Source organism: Syngnathus acus, chromosome 3, assembly GCF_901709675.1.
Source record: "Syngnathus acus chromosome 3, fSynAcu1.2, whole genome shotgun sequence".
NCBI classification, from domain to species: domain Eukaryota; kingdom Metazoa; phylum Chordata; class Actinopteri; order Syngnathiformes; family Syngnathidae; genus Syngnathus; species Syngnathus acus.
In genome coordinates, this window is record NC_051089.1 from 18,706,939 (window position 1) to 18,730,098 (window position 23,160).

Consider the following 23,160-nt stretch of genomic DNA (forward strand, 5'->3'; position numbering starts at 1 on the left):
CTTCAAATTGAAGCGTACATTATGGTCCCTCCGCATGGCCGCATGGGGAGCCGCCATAGTGGAAGCACCACCTAAAGACATTTAGACAAAAGGAAAGAAACACTTAAAGAATACCAAACAACTACAAAATAACACAAAGTAAATGAAAGTAACTTGCCACAGTAGATTATGTCACAAAAGTATCAGGTGATTTGTAACACAATGCTATGACACTATTTCCTCCACAAAGTGAGTCAAGTTCACTGCCACGTCAGGGTGAGAACTTGCGACTCAGGAGAGGTGATCGCCTTCCTAGCCAGCTAAGAACAGATACTACACTTGATCTTAGCCAAAAGGCCGAGAAGCGATGGAGTATACGAGTGACGGACTCACTTACAGGCTTCCCTGTCTACCCATTCTCACCGACAGTTACAGTACGGAACAGAGTGCTGCTCTTCTGGGCACTAATAAATCGGCAAACTTGTCTGCCGACTTATTTGTTCATTCTTCTTCACCCGCAGTAAAGCGTGTGTCACGTGCCGTGCCAGAGAGACGCTCGGCCGGCAACTTCCCTCAGCCACACCCTTTTGTTGCCATCATATCTGTCACCTGCTCCCTCTTGTTATCTGATGTATTTAAACCCTGCCCATGTGTTTCTCCCTGTCGGTGTCTACTGTTGTCCCCCGTCTGTGGCCGCGCCTCGTGTTCCTGTCCTGCTCGTCCAGTTGCACCTCGGTCTTGTCGGAGGCTCACGGTCAGAATCTGTTCCGTGTCCGACTGGACTTCTGTATATCTGTTCGCTGGCCGAGAGTCTCTATCCCGTCTGTGTCTTCGTTTCCCCACCTACCTCCCTTCCAACTCCCTTTCCCTTCAATAAACCCTGGTTCAAGCTTCATTTGGTCGCCCGGCAATCATTCCTGACAGCATGTAGTCGTTCACGAGGCACATGTATGTGTCTCCTTTCAGCAATCTCTATCCAAATACACAGTGCAGGTATTCAATGGGTAGTCCCGGTGAACATAAAAGGCAAAGATTGAGATTTTGCAAAGAGCTTTCCAGGGTCATCATATGTATCGAACGGCTGCGCTGGAAAGAGTTGGGCCAGAAGAATAGAATGCAACTGATGCAGAAGTGGCAGGATTGAACCCACGCCTCAGGAGAGACCGGAGCCTTAATCCAGCACCTTAGACCGCTCGGCCACACTACCAACCACCTGTCATTTCTACATTGTATTTTGTTGACAAATCTATTAAAATGTGAACTTGGAGGATAAAAAGTTGGTTTCTCCACCAGCATCCAGTGCTGCCCGACTGAGCTTTGTTCATAATGTAATGAAGCCTGTACACAACAGAGTCGAAACAATATGAATGACAATCAGAATCCAGTTGAGCTGGATCCGAATGCTTGTTTGCTGATTAGAGGACATCATGAAGGACTAGCGCTGAGTAGCAGAGTGGCGCAGCGGGAGCGTGCTGGGCCCATAACCCAGAGGTCGATGGATCGAAACCATCCTCTGCTATTTGGAACTTGTGTCCTTTGGACCTTCTCTCAAGTCATGATTTTGAGAAGAAATAATATTTTCCACACGTTGGTTGTGCTGCGTGGAACTCGACCCATACTCAATGCATACAGTTTATTAGGCATATATGTACTTTCTTTCACCATTCTCAGTCCAAATACACCAGACATGGGCAAAGGACAGTCCGCGGGCCAAATCCGGCCCACGGGGCCTGCCAAACCCGAATAAATTGTATCATTAATCATTTTCCCTGCAATTACTATGTTTCCCCCAATAGATGGGGAAGCGCCCGCTCGCGCATTTACTCCCGGAAGCCGTCTCAGAAAGCTCGGTGCACACTCACAAGTGTAAGCAGTACGGACCCGGCGCAGTCCGCGCTCGATTTTCATCAGTGCCGAATTTCGAGTGTGGGCTGTGACGTCAGAATTCTCGTAATTCGTGTGCTGAGCTTTCAGATACAGTTTGACGCTAATGCCACCCACAAACCTTCCCCTGGAATCCTTCCATTAAAATGAGTGGCCCGAGGAAAAGAAAGGTGGACACTGAGTGCCGAGTGTTTAAAAAAAAAGAGTGGACAATTTGGCTCGACCTACGTACGTGTGTGAGCAGACGTTCAGCTGCATGAACGTCAACACAGCCCGTCACAGATCTAGGTTAGAGGACCGACACCTCGGCTCTATCCTACGAATTACCACAACAAATTTTACTCCAGACCATGATGCACTAGCAACAAAGGGAGACCAACAATACTATTGATTTCTTTATTACTTTATTTCGATGTATTCTTTCACTGTAATTCAAGATGATGTATTTGGTCAGAATGTCTGTCGTTTGATGTGATTTCGCCTCATTAGATAAACATCTTTCATAAATTTGGCCTGCAGGCGCTGAAGTGATGGAAATATTATTCATAATAACAGTGCCGTATTTAATGAGAATCACTGATAGTAGTGTTTTGGTAAAATATTTTTTAATGCTGTTAATCAATGCATTTGTTTTCAAAAAGTTTATTTTGATTGTCCATGCTTTACTACCTACTAAAAGTAAAAACTTTTTATGCAATGAACTTTACATGTCATTTCTATTACTTCACACAATCTACATCCATCTGCTCCTGGTTTGGTCCCCGGTCAAAATTTAGAACCCAATTCGACCCGCAAGTCAAAACGTTTGCCCACCCCTGAATTAGACAAACACAATTACCTTGATTGTCAGTGAAGAAGTATTGTGATTCCCATTTTTCTCTTGAAAGCGACAGCCCTCAACATCAACTTTCCTTGTGTTCTTTCCAGTCGCCATGGCAGAAATGAGCGGCGCTGTTGCCACCTTTAAGTTATAGGAGAAATTACAGTTTCAAGTTTCATGATTTTTTTATTCAGTTTGACAGTGCAGGCGGGCCATAAATAATACATTATAAGACCGAAGCTGCGGGCTGAATGCAATCTGACCGGGGGCTGGATTTGGCCCGCGGGCCGGAATTTGGACATGCATGATGTACAGTGAATAAAGAGCAGCAGTTTTTACTTGTAAACGAACCCAACGCAACATATTGCGCTTCCATGTCGTGTGTTCACCTTTTTCATGACGTTTATTTCGATACAGCAAAATGCAGGTCACAACGGCAAATTCGTGCTACCACATAAAAAGCTGTCAATAACTTTTCATGATCGCCATGATTCCATGAAACACCAAGTCTTGGAAGAAAGCCTGTTTCGGATCTGGTTGTAAAAAAGGGAAGGAAGACCGTCAGGGAATACCAGGTGCTGAAAGCCTTTTTCCCCCACGTCAATTGTGAAAGGTAACTTTTACAACAGCCAACCGCCACTGCTTGGCAGGGTTTCAGGGGCGATTGTGTCTATAAAATGGAACATTTGGATTTCTCTCACGGCTTACGTCCATACTACCCTTAAAACGCCCGATCTCGTCCGATCTCAGAAGCTAAACAGGGTCGGGCCTGGTTAGTACTTGGACGGCAGACCGCCGGGGAACACCAGGTGCCGTCAGCTTCTTTCTTTTTCTTTTGTGCACTTCAATCGTTAAGCAAAACATTTTTACGACACCATATAAAGTTGTCTTCAACAAAGATATGGCAGTTACGCCAGCTTTTTATTGCTCCAATCGCATTTTCAGGCTGCACTGAGCACCATGGACAACTCTGCAGTGTGCGGATCAGGACCGCGGATAGATTTGCACTGTATATAGTGCAGCACCATGGACACCTCCACACCTTGTGCGGCTCAATGCCTATGACAGACCTGCGCCGTAGATAGCTCTCTGTGTTCTTGCTATACAGCACCGTGGACAGCGCTCATGATTTTTTTTATTTGTTAGGGACTATGATAAATTAACAATATTCCAAGATATCAAACGGCTACTAACATACTGTGTGTTCTGCCCTCAGGCGTTTTGACTAAGTTCCTAGTCGGACCTTTTTTCAGTGACGGACCAGCTAAAACAACGACAAACTAATACCAGTCTGCTTCAGCAGAGCGCTGGGTTAAATCTCTGTCTGTAAATATTTTCACATCAGCATAACTTTAGTGTGTGGTGTATTTGTTTTCGTTTCATTACAGAGTTTATCACATTTCTGACTGTACCTACGTATTTTCACGAGTGAAACTCGCGGTGAATAATGTTCGTCCTGCCGACGCTATATTCCGTTTGTGGAGCTATGCTATAGAATTCACGTTGATGCATATTTACGTGTGTATGACTGTACGTATAACTTTGTTTTATTTTTGTAAAGTGAAAACAAATCGTTACATTTTGTAATGCTTATTTTTATTGATGTCATTTCAGTCTTACAGGAAGATTGTGTCATAGAAGAGTTGACAAATAAAGCTGAGGAAAAAATCCAAAATAAAATCGTCAACAAAATGTCTAGACTTCTTCGCCATTACCTGGCTGTTAGCTATCTGTCTAACAATTCAGAACATAGCGAGGGCAGAATAACATATTTTAAGACAATTTAACAGTATTACAAAATATCAAACGGCTATATGCATATTTTAAGGTAATTCAACCGTATTACAAAATATCAAACAGCTGTATACATATTTTAAGATGAATTTCTAAACACAGCAAACTTGAACAGCAACACAATAAAACATGACTAAACATAAACATGACTACTCGGACTCACTTTCACTCTCTGTTTCAGAGTCAGATATAGATGTGGATGTCGTTGATCCAGAGCCTATCTCTGAGTCAATGTCTTTCTCTCCACCCTTGGACTCCTTCCAATTCAACAGCTCTTTCCATTTTGACAACTTGCCTGAAAGGCCAAGTCTGACATCTGGCTTGCCCAGTTCCTCCTATTCCAGCCTTGATGCATTTTCCCGGCTGTCCGTAGCAGACTCCTTCCAGTGCAACCACTTGGCTAAAAGGCCAGGTTTGACATCCAGCTCGCCCATGTCGTCTTCCTGGATTAGCCGTGCCAATATCCCTACTTCTTCATTCTGGAGTCGAGATACGTTCTCCCGACAGTCCTGAGCTTCCTCCTCCTTGTCCTTTTCAGATGAGCTTTCCTGGCTGTCCTGCTCCATCTGTTCCACTTCTCATGATTTTGGAAGGAACAAGATAGGTCGGTTTAGTGTTGACTGAGAAAACAAGAAGATGCAATGAAGCTGAAGCAATCTCAAGTACTTACCTTGGACTCTCGCAGCCATGCTTATCTCGCATGTGGCGGGACAGGATGGCGTAATCTTTTCCGCACTCTGGGCAATGTTTCTTTGTCTAAGGTGAGTCAGGACATGACAATATTATACATTTGATTACTTTCGTGATAGCCAAGTCATCAATGAATAAATGCAAGTGAAAATCGATATTCATTCTTTAATGTCTATTTCCTGGAAGTTTACGTCTACTTCCAGGATCGTGATGTACAGTAATCCCTCGTTACATCGCGGTTCATTTGTTGCGGCTTCAATACATCTCGGATTTTTTTTTTCCAAATTAAAAAAAAGAAATCAAATATTCAAAATAAACCTTCTAAATTGAGGCACTATGGCACGAAAGTTGCTCACACACCAGCATACGGCAGGGAGTGCCCACACTATTGCAGTACATACACTTGTACCTTTTTATAAAAAAAACTTGTGATAATAATAAGAGTTCTATAAACATATTTACAGTATTGTACCTTGTTATAAAAATTGTTATAATAATAAAATAGTTCTAAAAACATATTTACAGTATGTTCACTTGTACCTTGTTATAAAAAGTTGTTATAATAATAAAAGAGTTCTAAAACACATTTACAGTATGTATACTTTAGCTACATCTACATATGTTACGCACAAACACACACACAGGGCGGTGACGCTACACACACACAGGGCTCTCCAATACACATCGAAACCAAATGGTCAGGTGACGCTTTTCTGGAGAGTATAAAACCTTCATTCCTGGAGATGGGGGATGCTGTTACATCTGCTACGGTGCCATGTGTACTGGCCGCCATTTAACAACCAATAAAGAACTAACTGTTACTCCACATCTTAGTTTTCTTGACCCAAGAACAGACACCATCAACAACACGCAACAGCCTTAACCTCTCGGCCACCTCGTCTTGTGTTGAAATGTCCTGTTATGTGCGTTGTGCCAAGATACTTTGGATGTGAAGATAATGAAAATTCAACGAGGTTGTGATATGTAATGAGTGGAGAGCACAATAGAGTAGCAACCCATCGCCTGAATATCTCAGCCACCGCATCTCATGCATGAGTTGTATGGGCGACATGATATGGTATGTACGGCGTGGTATAAGCCGCAAGGTAATATGATACGATACTTTCGATGTGTAGCGAAGAAGAGGTAAGCCACAAAAGGAGCGACACTGTCAACAAAGAAAAACGTTTTTCAATGTTGTCCCACCCCAAAACGTTGGGATCATCGGATCTGCGCAGTTGGATGGTTCCACCAACATTTTAACATCAACATGGTCTGCCTGGGTGTCCTGGCTGAAGATCCGAAAGAAAAGACCCTAAACTTATTGTACGCTATTGCATATTGGTCATGATCGTATAGTGTTGTGGCCGCAGCATCCCCGGAACGAATCTGGGTCATGGCGTAATTAAATTACCTTGCTGAATTTGTCCGTTGTTCACTGTTGTCAAACAGCCTTGTGTTCAAACAGCACAAGCTTCCAGACATTACGTTCACCTACGTTTTAACGTAGGTGGACTAATTCATATTGGCGAAACGCCCTCAGGCGTTCCCATCTTTTTTTAGGCCTGGCTGCCACGAGGCAGCGATAGACACACAATTATGACCCTGAAAGGATACGCGCAAACCGGCTATGATATTAATCAGAATTCATTAATCCCCGAAATGCAGTCCAGGTCCATCATATTCGCCACCAATCGGAATGTAACAGAATCAGCTAATTCACTACAGGCAGAGGCGTAGCCAAGCCGGGGCGGCGCCCCGGTTAGGACTCCCTGCGCCCCGGTTGAAAAAAAAAAAAAAAAAAATTCGATTCTTCATTTTCATGCCGTTTTTTTCTTTCGGTCTTGAGCGAATGTGCTTGCGCTATTCTATGTGCGCGATGTTATCCATTCACCGTTTGCCTCCCGGACGTTGTTTTAGCGATCAGCGAACGCCGTGGGTGATGTTCGATTTTTTTTCCTGTGGGCGTGCGCCCCTACTGGAAAAATTCCTGGCTACGCCTCTGACTACGGGGCTCGTTGGTCTAGGGCAGGCATGTCCAAAGTCCGGCCCGCGGGCCAGATCCGGCCCCCGATCAGATTTCATATGGCCCGCAGCTTCGGTCTTATAATGTATTATTTATGAGCCGCCTGCACTGTCAAACTGAATATAAAAAAAAAAAGAAATGAAACTTGAACCTGTAATTCCTCCTATTACCAAAGGGTGGCAGCACCACCCCTCGCCGCTCATTTCTGCCATGGCGACTGCAAAGAAAACGAGGACAGTTGACATTGAGGGCCGTCGCTTTCAAGAGAAATGAGAATTACAATACTTCCTCGCTGAAAATCAAGGCAATTGTGTTTGTCTAATTTCTAAAGAGACGGTTGCCTTGTTTAAGGATTTCAACATAAAGAGACACTAGTAGACTAAACATGCTGACATATACGACAAGCTAACAGGGAGTAACCGCGCTGATCAAGTGAAGCAGCTCCAAGCTGAAATGGCATCACAACAGCGATTCTTCACGCGGGGCTGTGAGTCAAAATTAAATAAAAATTAAATATTACTTAATATTAAATATTACAAAGTGGCCATGTTAATACTGTTGATGTTATAAACCTGTAGACATGACACAAACTATTACTGCGGATAGTGAGGGGTAAAGGTGGTGAAGGTCTCGCCTGAAGTCCACTGTCACCTCCACGGTTTTGAGCGGGTTCAGCTCCAGGTGGTTTTGGCTGCACCAGTGGACCAGCCGCTCCACCTCCTGTCTGTACGCAGTCTCATCACCGTCCTGGATCAGTCCGATGAGAGTGGTGTCGTCAGCATACTTCAGGAGCTTCACAGGAGAGTCACCTGAGGAGAAATCGTTGGTGTAGAGCAGGGGTGGCCAACCAGTCAGAGACTAAGAGCCACATTTTTTACTGTGTCATCGCAAAGAGCCACATCATACACATGAGCACACATGAACCCCCCCCCCACACACACAAACACGCACGCGCGCGCGCGCACACACACACCCACACACACACGCACGCGCACACACACGCACGCACGCACACACACACACACACACCCCTCTGCTCAGCCAAATTTATTGTGTGACATTATTATGTCACGCACCAACATGATAATGACAAATTGACTCCTACAGTACTAAAACCACAGACCAAAGACCACATTTTCAACAATGAACATTGTGCGCATTGTCTCACGCAGACAAACTCTCAGTTCAACAAATTCCACAAACAAAAACATAATAAGTTTTTTCACTTACTATGTGTGGCGGGACAGACCATTCGTTTAGTCGTTTTCAGGAGACAAGATTTCAATAACGTCACTGAGGCATTTTTTAACGAACTCCACTTCATTGTATGGCTTTTTAGCCCGTGCAATGTTCCAAGCCAGTTGAAACAATGCAAGTGTGACAGTCTCTGAGTGCTTCGTAATTTTTTTGAAAAACTGTACCTATTTTTCTGCCTGACTTGTCAAAGTGTCCAAACTTGTGCTTGCGAAATTCAGTCCCTTTTGCAAAGTCCTTATCGATATTGGCATGAAGTGAGCTGAAGTGGCGCTGAACATTTGAAGCTTTTAAATGCGCTAATGGCGTCCGACATATCAGTCAGAATGGCTTGCCATTGCGTTCAACAAAAAACAACTTTAACTCTGTTAAAAACGTCCTGTGTTCATCGTCATACATTCGTTTAGCTGTGCATTTTTTCCTTGCCATTTTGAGAGCGAAATTGACACTCCTCAAATGGGTTTGTCCCTCCTCCTTTGCGGGATTTCACCTCACGCGCATGCGCGTTTGACCAAAATACCATATTGAACTCAAGCGAAGCAAATACGCACGAAAAATAAACACAAATGTTGATATGAACGTAAAAGAGCCGCATGAAACCAGCCAAAGAGCCGCATGCGGCTCGCGAGCCGCGGGTTGGCCACCCCTGGTGTAGAGAGAGAAGAGCAGTGGGGAGAGAACGCACCCCTGAGGGGCTCCAGTATTGGTGGTCCGGGTGTTAGATTTGATGCCCCCCAGCCTCACACGTGATCAGCTGGTGATCCACTGACAGGTGGAGGCAGGCACCGCAAGCTGGATGAGCTTCTGTTGGAGGATGTCAGGAGCGATGGTGTTGAACGCCGAGCTGAAGTCCACGAACAGGATCCTGGCGTACGTTCCTGGGGAGTCCAGGTGGTGCAGGATGTAGTGCAGTCCCATGTTGACCGCATCATCCACCGACCTGTTTGCCCGGTAGGCAAACTGGAGGGGGTCATCCGTGACATCCTTCAGGTGGTTCAGTACTAACCTCTCGAAAGATTTCATGACCACAGATGTCAGTGCGACAGGTCTATAGTCATTCAAACCTGTGATGGTGGGCTTCTTGGCCACTGGAACGATGGTGGAGCTCTTGAAGCACGAGGGCACCTCACACAGCTCCAGAGAACGGTTGAAGATCCATGCAAAGGTGGGCACCAGCTGCTCAGCGCAGACTTTCAAGCAGGAAGGTGACACGCCGTCTGGGCCCGGTGCCTTCCTGGTCTTTTGTCTCCGGAACATCTGGCGCACTTCCTCCTCGCGGATCTGGAGTGCGGGCGCGGCCTCTGCAAGAGAGAGAGTGGGTGACAACGTTGATAGAGGTGTGGACAGAGCAGTTGTGGGGAGAGGTGAGTATGTAGATTGTGCTGCAGGAAGTCCCGTTGTGTGGGAGGACCGATCAAACCTGCAGTAGAACCTGTTTAGCTGGTTAGCAAGCCTTGGGCTCTCCACAGGACGGGGGGTTCGTTTCTTGAAGCCCGTGATGCTCTGCAGACCTTTCCACACTGTTGAGGGATCAGGATTGGCAGAGAGGTGTCTCTTCAGGTTCTCCCCGTAACACCTCCTGGCTTTCCTGACCTCTCGGTTCAGTGTGTTTCTGGTCTGCTTGAACAGGTCGCCGCTCCTGTAGGCCTCCTCCTTGACTTTGCGCAGCCTCCTGAGGTTTGGTGTAAACCAAGGTTTGTCGTTGTTGTACGTGCAGAAGGTCTTAGTCTGCACACACAGATCCTCACAAAAACTGATGTATGACGTGACAGTGTCAGTGAGTTCATGCAAGTCTGAAGTTGCAGCTTCGAAAACTCCCCAATCGGTGCAGTCAAAGCAGGCTTGGAGGTCCTGCCTTGACTCCACTGTCCACTTCCTCACAGTCCTCACCACAGGCTTAGAAGTTTTTAGTTTCTGCCTGCAGGCCGGGATCAGATGAACTAGACAGTGGTCCGAGAGTCCTAAAGCCGCACGAGCCGCAGAGTGGTATGCATCCTTGATCACGGTGTAGCAGTGGTCCAGAGTCTGTGCCCCTCTGGTGGGACACGTTACGTGCTGTCTGTATCTGGGGAGTTCGTGTGCGAGGTTCGCCCTCTTAAGATCACCCAGAACAATGATTAGTTAATTTGGTAGAAGTTTCTCCATGTCTGTTACCTGGTCAGCCAGCATCTGCGTGGCTTCACTCGCACGTGCGTGTGGTGGAATGTAAACAGCCGCCATGACGATCGAGGAGAACTCCCGTGGTGAATAGAACGGCCGGCAGTTTATGAAAAGTGTTTCTAGGAGAGGGCTGCAAAACTCTTTCAACACCGTGACATCAGTACACCAACGTTCATTAATGTAGAAACAGAGACCACCTCCCTTTGATTTTCCGGAGAGATATTCTCATTCTTTGCTAATTCTCTTGCAAGGGAAATTGTGAACAATTGTGTCCCCTGCAGGCGGCACTTTGCACGTGCAGGTGAACAAAAGATGGCCGATCTGCCAATTGATCGTTTGACTCCTGACCTCCCTCCATTCTCACATGTTGGAGGGGATTACTTTGGACCAATAGAGGTGAGAAGAGGGCGTGGCATGGTAAAACGTTATGGCGTGCTGTTTACTTGCCTGACTACTAGAGCAGTCCATTTGGAAGTAGCACACTCAATGGATACAGACTCTTGCGTGAATGCGTTTAGGCGCTTCATAGCCAGAAGAGGCCAAGTGAAAGAATTAAGATCGGACAATGGAACTAATTTGATCTCTGCTGAAAAGGAGCTACGTGAAGCACTGAAACGATGGAACATGGATCAAATTGAGCGTAGTCTTATCCAGAAAGGTGTCAAGTGGACGTTCAATCCTCCAGCTGGTGCACACCTTGGAGGCATCTGGGAGCGCATAATAAGAATGGTGAAAAGGATATTATCCTCCATCACAAACCAGCAGTCTTTGGATGATGAAGGTTTAGTAACAGTGATGTGCGAGGTTGAATCCATCCTGAACAGCCGTCCTTTGACAACCGTTTCCAGTGACCCTAATGACTTGGAACCACTGACGCCTAATCACCTACTGCAGCTAAAGGTCCAGCCCGTGCTTCCACCAGGAACATTCAAACAGGAAGACTTGTATGCCCGAAGGCGATGGCGGCAAACACAGTATATCGCAGATCTTTTCTGGACACGGTGGATACGGGAATATGTTCCACTCATGCAAGAACGATCCAAATGGTCCCGCATCAGGCCCAACTTTGGTGTGGGAGACATTGTTGTGATAGCTGATCCTACAGCACCGCGAGACTCATGGGTGATCGGAAGAGTAATCGAAGCCATAGCAGATTCCAAGGGCCTTGTTCGTTCTGTGAGATTGCAAACTAGAACCAACCACCTCTTACGGCCCATCAGCAAGATCTACCTGTTGGTAAAAGCCAACAACCAACATTGAACAAAGACTGCGCATGTGCTTACATTTGCATTACATTCATACACTGATACTTGCACACATTTGTAGTATAATTGGAAGTAAAACTTAAAATTAGAATTAAGAAATTAACATTGTTTATTTTTTGTTATAGCCACACGTGGTAGCTATAAGGGGCCGGATATGTTGGAGCCAATTTAGTTTCCTTAGCTTAAATTCTTATTTTTGTTTAAGATTCGCTGGCCTTGGGCCATGGACTTTTATTTGACAAAGCCTTTGGTCACCTGATCAGTCACCTGATCAGGGAAATAAATAGGCTGCTCCCACTTGGTAGTCAGTCTCAGTTAGACAAGGAAGGAAGATAGTAGTGACATAGTTTTTTACCGCTAAAAAGCCCGCTTCAAGCTACTTCAAGTCTGCTCCAAGCTTGTAGTTTTTGGAACTTGAAACTTGGAATTTAGAAACAAACTTTAGTTTACTTCTTTGAACCCTTTATGTTGAAACCTTAGTTGAATTACAAACAATTTGGATTTGTATCTGTGTGCCACCTGTTTGCCTGCCTGCTATTCCCTCTCCCCCCTTTCCTTGCTTGGCCTACCACCTTTGCCTGCCTGCCATTGCCTCTCTCCCTCGGCCTGCATGCCTGCCTGCCTGCCATTGCCTCTCTCCCTCGGCCTGCATGCCTGCTTGCCTCCATTTTGGACATTCTACCTCCACCTTCAAAAGGGTATGAGCAACAGCTGTACACAGTGTTTTAAGATAAGCGTGTGACAAGAACTATACAACATCTAACCTTTGAAATTTAAACTGAACTGAAACTGACACTCACAGGTTCTCACCAGTGTGGGTTCTTGTGTGTCTTTTTAAGCTTCCTTTCTCTGAGAATCTTTGGCCACAAGCTGAGCAGGAAAAACTGCGCAAGCTGGATGTATAAGAGTTGAGGGTGCAAGTCCACATACGTATCTTGTCCATGGTACTGGTGACCAGCAGTTGTGTGATGAGTTGTTATTGTCTTTGAGGATCTTAAGGGAAATTTTATAATTTCTCACGGCACACAAATGTGTCCACACTGGATGAGAATCACTGGATTACAGTCCTGTTTAGACTACATTTTCAAGCGTTTCTTTTGGTCAATCTTCTCAAAGGTTGACACAGTTTTGCCAAGCAAGGCCGCGTACCTCAGTAATAAGAGCACTAGAATTGTAACTCAGAGTGTGTGAGTTAAATTCCCACTAGGGTCTGACAGACAGCTACATCTGCTAACCCTGCTTGGTTGTAGTTGTTTGAATTTTTGATTAGCGGTAGGTGCTTAAGCCTCATTGCTAGCAAGAGAACTGGTCTTGCAAAAAAAGATTCACTCGCTGTGTCCAAATTGAGTTTGAGTTTTTTTTTTATTCACGCAATATCCAAGACATACAACATGAAACAACAAACAGTATTACGGATGCGTGAAAGGTCACCCCAAGCAAGCTATTTAAAGCTTTTAATAGGGGGCCTGGTTTCCCATAAGTATCAGATATTGGCCAGATATCCTTACATTTTGGACAACATACAGATATATAATAGACAATAACAATAAACACACAATAAGGTACAACACACAATAAACATACGACAAGTACCGTATTTTCCGCACTAAAAGGCGCACCGGATTATAAAGCGCACCTTCAATGAACGGCCCATTTTAAAACTTTGTCCATATATACGGCGCACCGGATTATAAGGCGCATAAAATAGAAGCTATACTGCAACAAACTGAGGTTGACTAGGGTTGCGGTATGCATCCACCAGCCAATAACCAACGAGCCCTTTGTAAACAATCGCGTTTCTCAAACGATCTCCTATAAAATGATCGGAACTGACTAAAGTTCGATCTAACGCATTGGTACTACTTACCTATGTTTCCCTTCCATATCGATCCGTAGATTTACTCGAAACATTAACAGAGCAGCCTATTTTGACATGAAATAGCCTGGTGCGTATAGCAGCTATCGTTATAGCATTAGCCATCCGCAAATTCCCACGAGCCTCAGCTCGCAATCTCCCATGAGCCTCAGCAAAGTGTAAACAATCGCGTTTCTCAAACGATCTCCTATAAAATGATCGGAACTGACTAAAGTTCGATCTAACGCATTGGTACTACTTACCTATGTTTCCCTTCCATATCGATCCGTAGATTTACTCGAAACATTAACAGAGCAGCCTATTTTGACATGAAATAGCCTGGTATGTATAGCAGCTATCGTTATAGCATTAGCCATCCGCAAAGTCCCACGAGCCTCAGCTCGCAATCTCCCATGAGCCACAGCAAAGTGTAAACAATCGCGTTTCTCAAACGATCTCCTATAAAATGATCGGAACTGACTAAAGTTCGATCTAACGCATTGGTACTACTTACCTATGTTTCCCTTCCATATCGATCCGTAGATTTACTCGAAACATTAACAGAGCAGCCTATTTTGACATGAAATAGCCTGGTACGTATAGCAGCTATCGTTATAGCATTAGCCATCCGCAAAGTCCCATGAGCCTCAGCTCGCAATCTCCCATGAGCCTCAGCAAAGTGTAAACAATCGCGTTTCTCAAACGATCTCCTATAAAATGATCGGAACTGACGAAAGTTCGATCTAACGCATTGGTACTACTTACCTATGTTTCCCTTCCATATCGATCCGTAGATTTACTCGAAACATTAACAGAGCAGCCTATTTTGACATGAAATAGCCTGGTACGTATAGCAGCTATCGTTATAGCATTAGCCATCCGCATAGTCCCATGAGCCTCAGCTCCAATCTCCCATGAGCCTCAGCAAAGTGTAAACAATCGCGTTCCTCAAACGATCTCCTATAAAATGATCAGAACTGACTAAAGTTCGATCTAACACATTGGTACTGCTTACCTATGTTTCCCTTCCATATCAATCCGTAAATTTACTCGAAACATTAACGGAGCAGCCTATTTTGAAATGAAATAGGCTCGCGGGTACAACTGCTATTCGGTGACGCCCCCTGACTACAGTTGCCGTAATGTTGGGAAGCGATGCGACCTTGTAATTTACTAGTCGTACTAAAACGTACTCAAACATTTTGGCAGAGCACTGTGTACAACCAGTATGGATCAACAAATTCATCAATTGATCCATATACAAGGCGCACTGGACTATAAGGCGCACTGTCGGCTTTTGAGAAACTTTTAGGTTTTTAGGTGCGCCTTATAGTCCGGAAAATACGGTAATAGATAGTCTCAGTATTCTGGTTACACTGGATTTGATGTAAAGTACATTTGCAATTAATAAATTAACAACAGGACACAGGTGTTCATGCGATTAATAATCAGCACATTAAACATACATTGATAGGAGTTGATTTTTTAGATTTGCCTTGAAGATGGATATGGATTGCAACATTTTTAGTGTTTCATCAAGCTCATTCCAAATCTGTGGCCCTCTGCACACAATACTAAAGCTTGTAGATTTTAGTTTCCGTTTTTTCCCAATGATTAGATTGCTATTCCTGGTGGTGTGGGTGTGGCTGGGAGTACAGATTGGGATGAGTTGACAGAGTTTATGGTTTCGTTTATGGACAGTCTGATACATGATGCAAGCATTCTGGAAATAGTTATGCTCAACAAGCCTCAGAAGATTGTGTTGGTGGAAGATTGTTTTAGTGGGGGCGTTAAACTCAGACCATGTTATGGCACGTATGACCTTTTTCTGAAGTATCTCCAGCTTTTTTAGATGGGTTGGAAATGTGTTACACCATATAATATTGCAGTATTTTAAATGAGGTTCAAATAAGGATTTGTACAGAATAAGAAGTGCAGTGAGTGGGAGATAATGTCTCAATTTGAAGAACAAAGCACCATATTTAGACAGTTTGATTGTGAGATCATCAATATGTTTTTTAAAGTTCAAGAACTCGTCAATGTGGATCCCCAGAAATTTAGTAGAGCTGACTCTTTCAATGTTTTGTCCGTTGATTTTTATGCAAATTTGGTCAATGTCCTTTTTTTTATGGGAGCGGAATACGATGTGGTTTGTTTTATTGACATTTAGGGAGAGTTTGTTGCATTTAAACCATGTGTTTATTTTCGCTAACTCACTATAATTTTTTCAAGTGTATTTGGATTTTTGTGGGAAAGAAACAAGTTTGTATCGTCAGCAAATAATACTTTATGTCAGTGGTCCCCAAACTACGGCCCGCGGGCCGTATACGGCCCCCCTCCGCATTAGACCCGGCCCCCTGAACAATACCAGAGATGGAAAAAAATGCTAAACAATACCAGACCCCCTGAACAATAACAGAGACGGGGAAAAAAATGCTAAACAATACCAGAGACGGAGAAAAAAATGCTACTACAACCTCACTTTGCCCCAGCACGTTTTTACCCTTATGGCCACCCATGCCCCAGTCATAGAACGTAAAAAAACGGAATAATGGCAAAAAGGTTGGGTAAGAGAAAAATTGATTCCGAATGCAGGGTATTTAACCCGCAGTGGACACACTTTTTTTTTTTGTTCAATTCAAAGAAAAGACTGCTTGTCTCGTCTGTCAAGAGATGGTGGCGGTATTCAAGGAATACAACCTGCGCCGACATTATGAATCCCGTCACAAAGACAAGTACGCCAGCTTGCAAGGCCAAATGCGAGCAGAAAAGTTCTGAAAGGGGGATCCTTCCATCTGTGGTCCCTTCTCAAGGTTTCTCATTTTTCCCCTGGTAGGGTTTTTTTGAGTTTTTCCTTGCCCTTTTGGGAGCTTAAGATCAGGGGATGCTTTGAGAATAATTGTCAATTGTTTGTCTATGTGAAGCCCTTTGAGACTGCTTGTGATTTAGGGCTGTACAAATAAACTTGACTTGACACCACGGAGCTTCTTATTTTTATTCGTGGACTTACCGCAAACTTTGAGATGTGCGAGGAGCTGGCATCCCTACAAAGCCTGAAAGGCACTACGACTGGGGAGGATATTTTCGACAAAGTATGTAAAACCATGCAACGGTTGGATCTGGACTGGGCAAAGGTTGTCAGCGTCACGACTGACAAGGCCCCAAGTATGGTGGGCGCGTCTCGGGGTTTAATAGGACGCATGAGCCGGGAGATGGAAGAATGGGGTCTCAAGCGAAGTTGAACTTTTACCTAGGATTGTGCACGGCACCGCATAACTTTCTTTCTGTTAAGAACCCACTGAGGGTTATTTGATTCTTTATCGAGTTCATAAATAGTGTTATTGGCCTATATATTTTCCGCGTTATTTTATTCTGTGAAGAACCCAGAGAGGGCTATTTGATCTCAGAAAGGGTTATTAATATTTGGATATGTGTGGTGCGCTGGAGTGTCAGCACGTTTTCTGGAAAACACTAAATGATTACATTTCGGGACACCTGTGATTGTCACACTTTTTCTGTTCGAAACTGACCCCGGCCCCCCATCAGAGAAGGGAAAAGTTATGTGGCCCTCATTGGAAAAAGTTTGGGGACCCCTGCTTTATGTAGTATGGGTGAAGTATTAACAATGTCATTTATGTATAAGATGAAGAGGAGCGGCCCTAAGATGGACCCTTGGGGAACTCCATAATTGATGGGTTTGTATGAAGATTTATGGTTGTTAATAGAAACATATTGGTGTCTTCCAAACAGATAGCTGCGGAACCAGTCTAACGCCAGGCCTCTAATACCATAGTGTTGTAATTTATTTACAAGAATGTCAATCATGATGGTGTCAAAAGCTTTAGACAAGTCCAGAAAAATCCCAATACCATATTCGATTGCCTCGTAGATTTTATCAGTCAAGTCAAGTACTGCCATATATGTAGTGTTTTCCTTTCTGAATCCATACTGGGATGGGGCAATGATGTTTAGTTTGTTTAGATAGCTGTTAAGTTTATTGTAAACTACTCTTTCCCTTGGAAAGAGTAGGCAAGATTGATATTGGTCTGTAGTTGCTAAGATCGTTTTTGTCTCCTGATTTAAAGACCGGTGTGATACGTGCTATTTTTGCTATTTGTGGCACTACTCCAGAGAGTAGAGACAGATTGATGCAATGTGTAAGAGGTGCAGTTATTATATTGGAGATGCTTTTCAGAATTTTACCTGAGATACCATCTGTTCCAGCTGAGTTTGAATTCTTCATATTCATGATTATTTTATACACTTCATCGCAGTTAGTTGGATTCAGGAAGAAAGAGCCCAGGTAATTACCTGATAGGTAGTCTTTAAACGAGGCATCCTGAGGCTGACTGATTTTACTGGATATGTTGCTACCAATAGAGACAAAGTAGTTATTGAATTCGTCGGCAAGACTATTATTTCTGATGATGTTGCTTGTATTATGATCATGGTCAGGGAATACAGGAGTTTTTTGGCTTCTGTTCAAGACCCTGTTCAGTACTCTCCAAGATTTCTTGGAATCACCCTGTGATTCGTTTATCAAGTTGGCAAAATGATTACTCTTCCGCTTTCTGATAATATGTGTAAGTTTATTTCTATAATTAATATATGCATTTTTATTGTTATGGTTAGGTTCCTTTATGTATCTCTTATATAATTTATTTTTATGCTTAATAGACTTTAATATGCCCTTAGTGATCCATGGATTTTGAGTAGTTGTATTACATATGATTACTTTCTCAGGAATGGTCCTTTGAATAGAGTCGGATATTTCTTTGGTTAGAGTTTCAAATGCAGCATCAACATCACTACAATCATATATTCCATACCATGTCTTGGTCTGCAGGTCCTCACCTAGACGTCGTATGGTTTCTTCATTGAGTATTTTCAATTTTATTGAATGACGAGTAGGTGGGGGCCTAGCAGGGAGGTCAATGAATAATACAATAGGGAAATGATCAGAAATCTCAGAGAGTACAGTTCCAGAAGTAAGTGTGGCGTTTGTAAGATTTGTGATGAAATTATCAATAATTGACTTAGTTGAGTGAGTGACTCTGGTATAAGCATTTATTGTGGGAAAGAAGGATGAAGAGTGTAATGTGTTTATAAAGTCATTTTTGGCTGTATCATCCTTGGAAAGATCAACATTGAAGTCGCCAAGGAGGACACAGCTTTTGTTGTTATCATTTATAGAAAATAATGCTTCCTCCAGTTTGGTCCTAAAGATTTCAAAGTCAGCGTCTGGGGGACGATAGATTATACCAATAATGAGGTTTTTCATGCTTTTTCCGCTTATTTCAACAAAAAGGGAGTCACTGTGGTTGTCTGCTACGACAATGTCATCACAAATCCCCACGTTGTATGTGGAGGAAATATATAGGCACACGCCACCGCCAGGTCTGCCACATCTGTTCTTAGTCAACAACTTATAGCCATTAAGATTTAAGATGTCAGTGTATGACCTGTCGTACAGCCAAGTTTCACTGCAGCCAATTGCGTCAAAGCTGCAGCCTGTGTTTGTAAGTAGAGTAACTAGATCATCATGATGTTTATTCAAGCTCCTGATATTTAAATGCAAAAAAGAGCAGTTATTTATATTTGTTAACTGTTTTAATTTTCGGGAATATACTGATTACAATTTATATTTCGATGATGGTCAATGGAATTTATCACCTCGTCTCCTTCACTGTCCATTTCATTAAGTGCCATGCACAGGGTAACGAGTGAGATTTACTGAGATCCAGCAACAAAGACACACAATTAAGACCATGGACATATACGTACATACACTCACCCATACCAAAGCTGGCCTGACAGACGTACACACATACACCCACACACTCAAACACACAAGAACACTCTGTAGACATTACCCGCTGTATTGTCACAGAGCAGACGAACAGACAATTGCCTCGTCCTACCCAGTCAGTAGTATTCAGGCCAGTTCCCAAGCCAAAATGAGAAAATAAATGAATGAGAGAGGAGAAGAGAAAAAGAGGGGGGCGAGTGGTAAGATGGGGGGAGAAAGAGAGAAATAAGCCATTCACCGTCTCCAGGTTAATTGGTTGTCATGACGACAGGGACGCTGTTTTTGATGACGTCATCACCACGCGCCTGTGTTTACAGTTGTGGGGAGGCGGCATGTTGCAAGTTAGTAGACAGTTCTTCTTGGAGTTGAGAATTAATGTCTCCATCTCCTCCACTCAGCCAGTTGTTCGGGGGTTCCTGTACAGTTTGCCGTCGATGTAAAGTTTGTCAATGAACAGTCGAGCAGTCTTTTTGGCTTTCCTTGCCTCGGCCATGATCGGGTGAAGCAGCCTCCGTCTATTCATGATCTCCGGAGGGAACTGATCGCTGATGGAGTAGTTAGAGCCTTTTAGCTCTCTGCCCCTCGACATGACGGCAGACTTCATCTTTGAGTCAGCGACTTTAGCCACAATGGGACGGGGCCTCCTCTGTTGGTCGACCCTGATCCTCCCGAGGCGATGTACTCTGGAGAAGCGAACAGCTCCGACGTCCTCAGGCTTCATTTTCAATTCGTTGACAAGAAATGTTTTGACAAGTTCCTCTGATCTCCGGTGAGTTTCATCTTTTGTTTCTGTAAGTCCGTGTATAATGATGTTATCCCTCATACTTCGGCACTGCAGATCAAGAATGGAGTTCGCCATGTTGACTTTGTCTCTTTGTAGTTCGGCTGTCAAATGTTTGAGGTGGTTTACTTCAGTCCGAAGTGACGCATTGTCAGCCTTTAGCACCTCGATGAGTGAGTTGTTAAACTCCACAGAGTGCTTCAGTTCTTTTACATCAGTAGTCAGTTGCTCGAGTAGATCAAGCTTCTTGAGTTGTAGTTTTATAGATGTTATAGACTCACTGATGTCAGAGATTTCCTTTTCGCTTGAGTTCGACTTGGCTCGGGTATTCATGGCCTCGGGTTTGTTGTTAGGCGTATTACAATAAAATGCGTCGATGTAGGCTTCCATGTCCTCTAACGACTCCTCAACAGGCGAATCCAGTTTGATTTAAATTCTGATCATTGGTCAAATTAGATGCGATGGCATAATTGGGAGGTTTCCTGGCATACTGTACAGCTCAGCACCTCATGTGGTCGGCCATCTTCCTTCCTCACAGGTGTTGTCAATCCAAATTCACAGGCTGCATCCTCAGAAAGTTGGTTTTTTTGCCAATTATCAGGCTGCATGACGTGACTTCCGGTGCGACGCGAACGCACGTCACGTGACACACGAATTCAGCCTTGAAACTGGCATTCGTTAAATGGCGACGGATGCTGAGCGGAGACTACATATATTTTAAAGTCATTTCCCATATTACTCTTTCAAATATCTATTCAGAAACTCTGAACATATAAGGACATATTTATTGAGAGAAAACAGGTGGGGGGGGCTGAGAGTGGACAGGTTTGGCGAACCCCCGACATCTGGTCAAATCAGAGCAGGGGGTGTTTTGTGATGTTGGGGGAAACAGGGGGAAACTTGATTGCTTCCTCTGCAGCTGGTCAACCAGTGCAGCGGTCTTAGCACTTTGTTTACGATGTTGTGAGAACAAACAGAAGAAGTTGGTTCCCCTCAGCAACCGGTTAATCAATATAGTCTGCATTCCAACATAATCATACGATCAAGAACAGTGGAGCCTCGGGTTTCGACTACAATCCGTTCCAGAAGGCTGTTCGAGAAGTGAATCGTTCGAATTCCGAATCGTAACCCTCCTTTTTTAACCATTTTTTTCATTTGCGCATTTTTGTCCGATCGCGCAACTGCAGTGCAGCGCCGAACGCGCAACCGTAGCGCGCCGCCCACCGCGCAACTGCACCGCGCTGGTTGCATTATTGCGACAGAAATTTAGAAAATATTTTTAAAGTCCTGATGTACTTTCCAAAATTTAAGTGGACCTCAGTGCGCAGGGAGCTTAATTTTGTCCGATCGCGCAACTGCAGCGCACCGCCAAACGCGCAACCGTAGCGCGCCGCCGACCGCGCAACTGCACCGCGCTGGTCGCATTATTGAGACAGAGCGATCGCTAAAATTTAGAAAATATTTTTAAACTCCTAATGGACTTTCCACAATTTAAGTGGACCTCAGTGCGCAGGGAGCTTAATTTGGTCCGATCGCGCAACCGCAGCGCGCCTGGCGCTCACTGTCGCATTGCTTTAGGAGCGTCTTTGTGTTGGAGGATGGCTTTACTGCTCCCACTTGCTTCCTTTGGCGGCATGATTAGAGTTGATGCAATCCTCAGAGTAACGAGAATGTAATAACGAACGGAGTCAGTTGGCATGCGGGTCCTCCCGGCTCATCTCGCGAGGTTCGACAACCGAATTTCGTCCGACATCCGAAGCAAAAAAATCTCGAATTTTTTGTTTGAATACCGATTTGTTCGAGAACCGGGACGTTCGAAAACCGAGGCTCCACTTGTCAGGATTGATTTGAGCCAGGGTGACCAAATGCAGCTTGAACCAGGATTTATTGAAGGGAAGGGTGAACAAAGGAACCGGCGGAAAGAGGCTCACGGATAGCGAGCGGGAAACGGGATTCCCCGCGTACCAAGCGCAGACCAGGAAGAGGTTCTGACCGTGAGCCGACACACAAGACCCGGCGAAGACACAACAGGCGAAGACACAACAGGCGCGGACACAAACGGGAAGAAACAGGAGACACCGACGGAGAGGAAACACGCGTACAGGGTTTAAATACATCTGTTTCTGTTTAGTTCATAAGAACTTCTTTCCCTTTAAGTCAACTCTGTAACTTTTATCTATGGATTGTTGTTGATTGAGACTGTTTGTCTTTAAGTCAAAGTCAAAAGTCAAAGTCAGCTTTATTTAAGTGTTACAGAAATATTAGTATTGTGTGAAACTTAGCAAGAAAATCTAGTTGCATTGTTCCACAGGAAAACGGCACTCAACACGCTTCGGGATATCTCAAGGATGAATCAGCCAACCAGCAGCCAACCGGTTGAGGAGGAGCAGGATAGACGGCAAACTAACTGCTGGAGTCACGAATCGGCCAAGGCCTCGCACCACATAACATCCCTTAGCTAATCAGCGTTGCTATAGCCACAATCTCCCCTCCCTTTAGTGTCGCAACGCCTCTGTAACCAGGGCAACCAACACATTAAAAAGAGGAGTACGCAGAAAAAGGACTCAGAATTGATGGAGATTGTAACTGAGCTTCCTTTCTCCATTGTTCTCCTCGCGAGTAAACCAATCCTGGTTGTCTTCTCCTCTTTGTTATAGTGTGTAAAATAATGTCTGATGGTACTTAAACCTGACATTTTATTACTCAGAATTGATGGAGATTGTAACTGAGCTTCCTTTCTACATTGTTCTCCTCGCGAGTATCCAATCCTGGTTGTCTTCTCCTCTTTGTTATAGTGTGTAAAATAATGTCTGATGGTACTTAAACCTGACACAAAGATTGAC

General features: G+C 44.2%; 2 pseudogenes; one reads left to right on the top strand and one right to left on the bottom strand.

Moving 5' to 3' along the window:
- Positions 1-250: 250 nt before the first annotated feature.
- LOC119121138 lies at positions 251-348 on the bottom strand (annotated as a pseudogene).
- A 3,037-nt stretch (positions 349-3,385) lies between these two features.
- On the top strand, positions 3,386-3,504 carry LOC119121140 (annotated as a pseudogene).
- Positions 3,505-23,160: the final 19,656 nt, after the last annotated feature.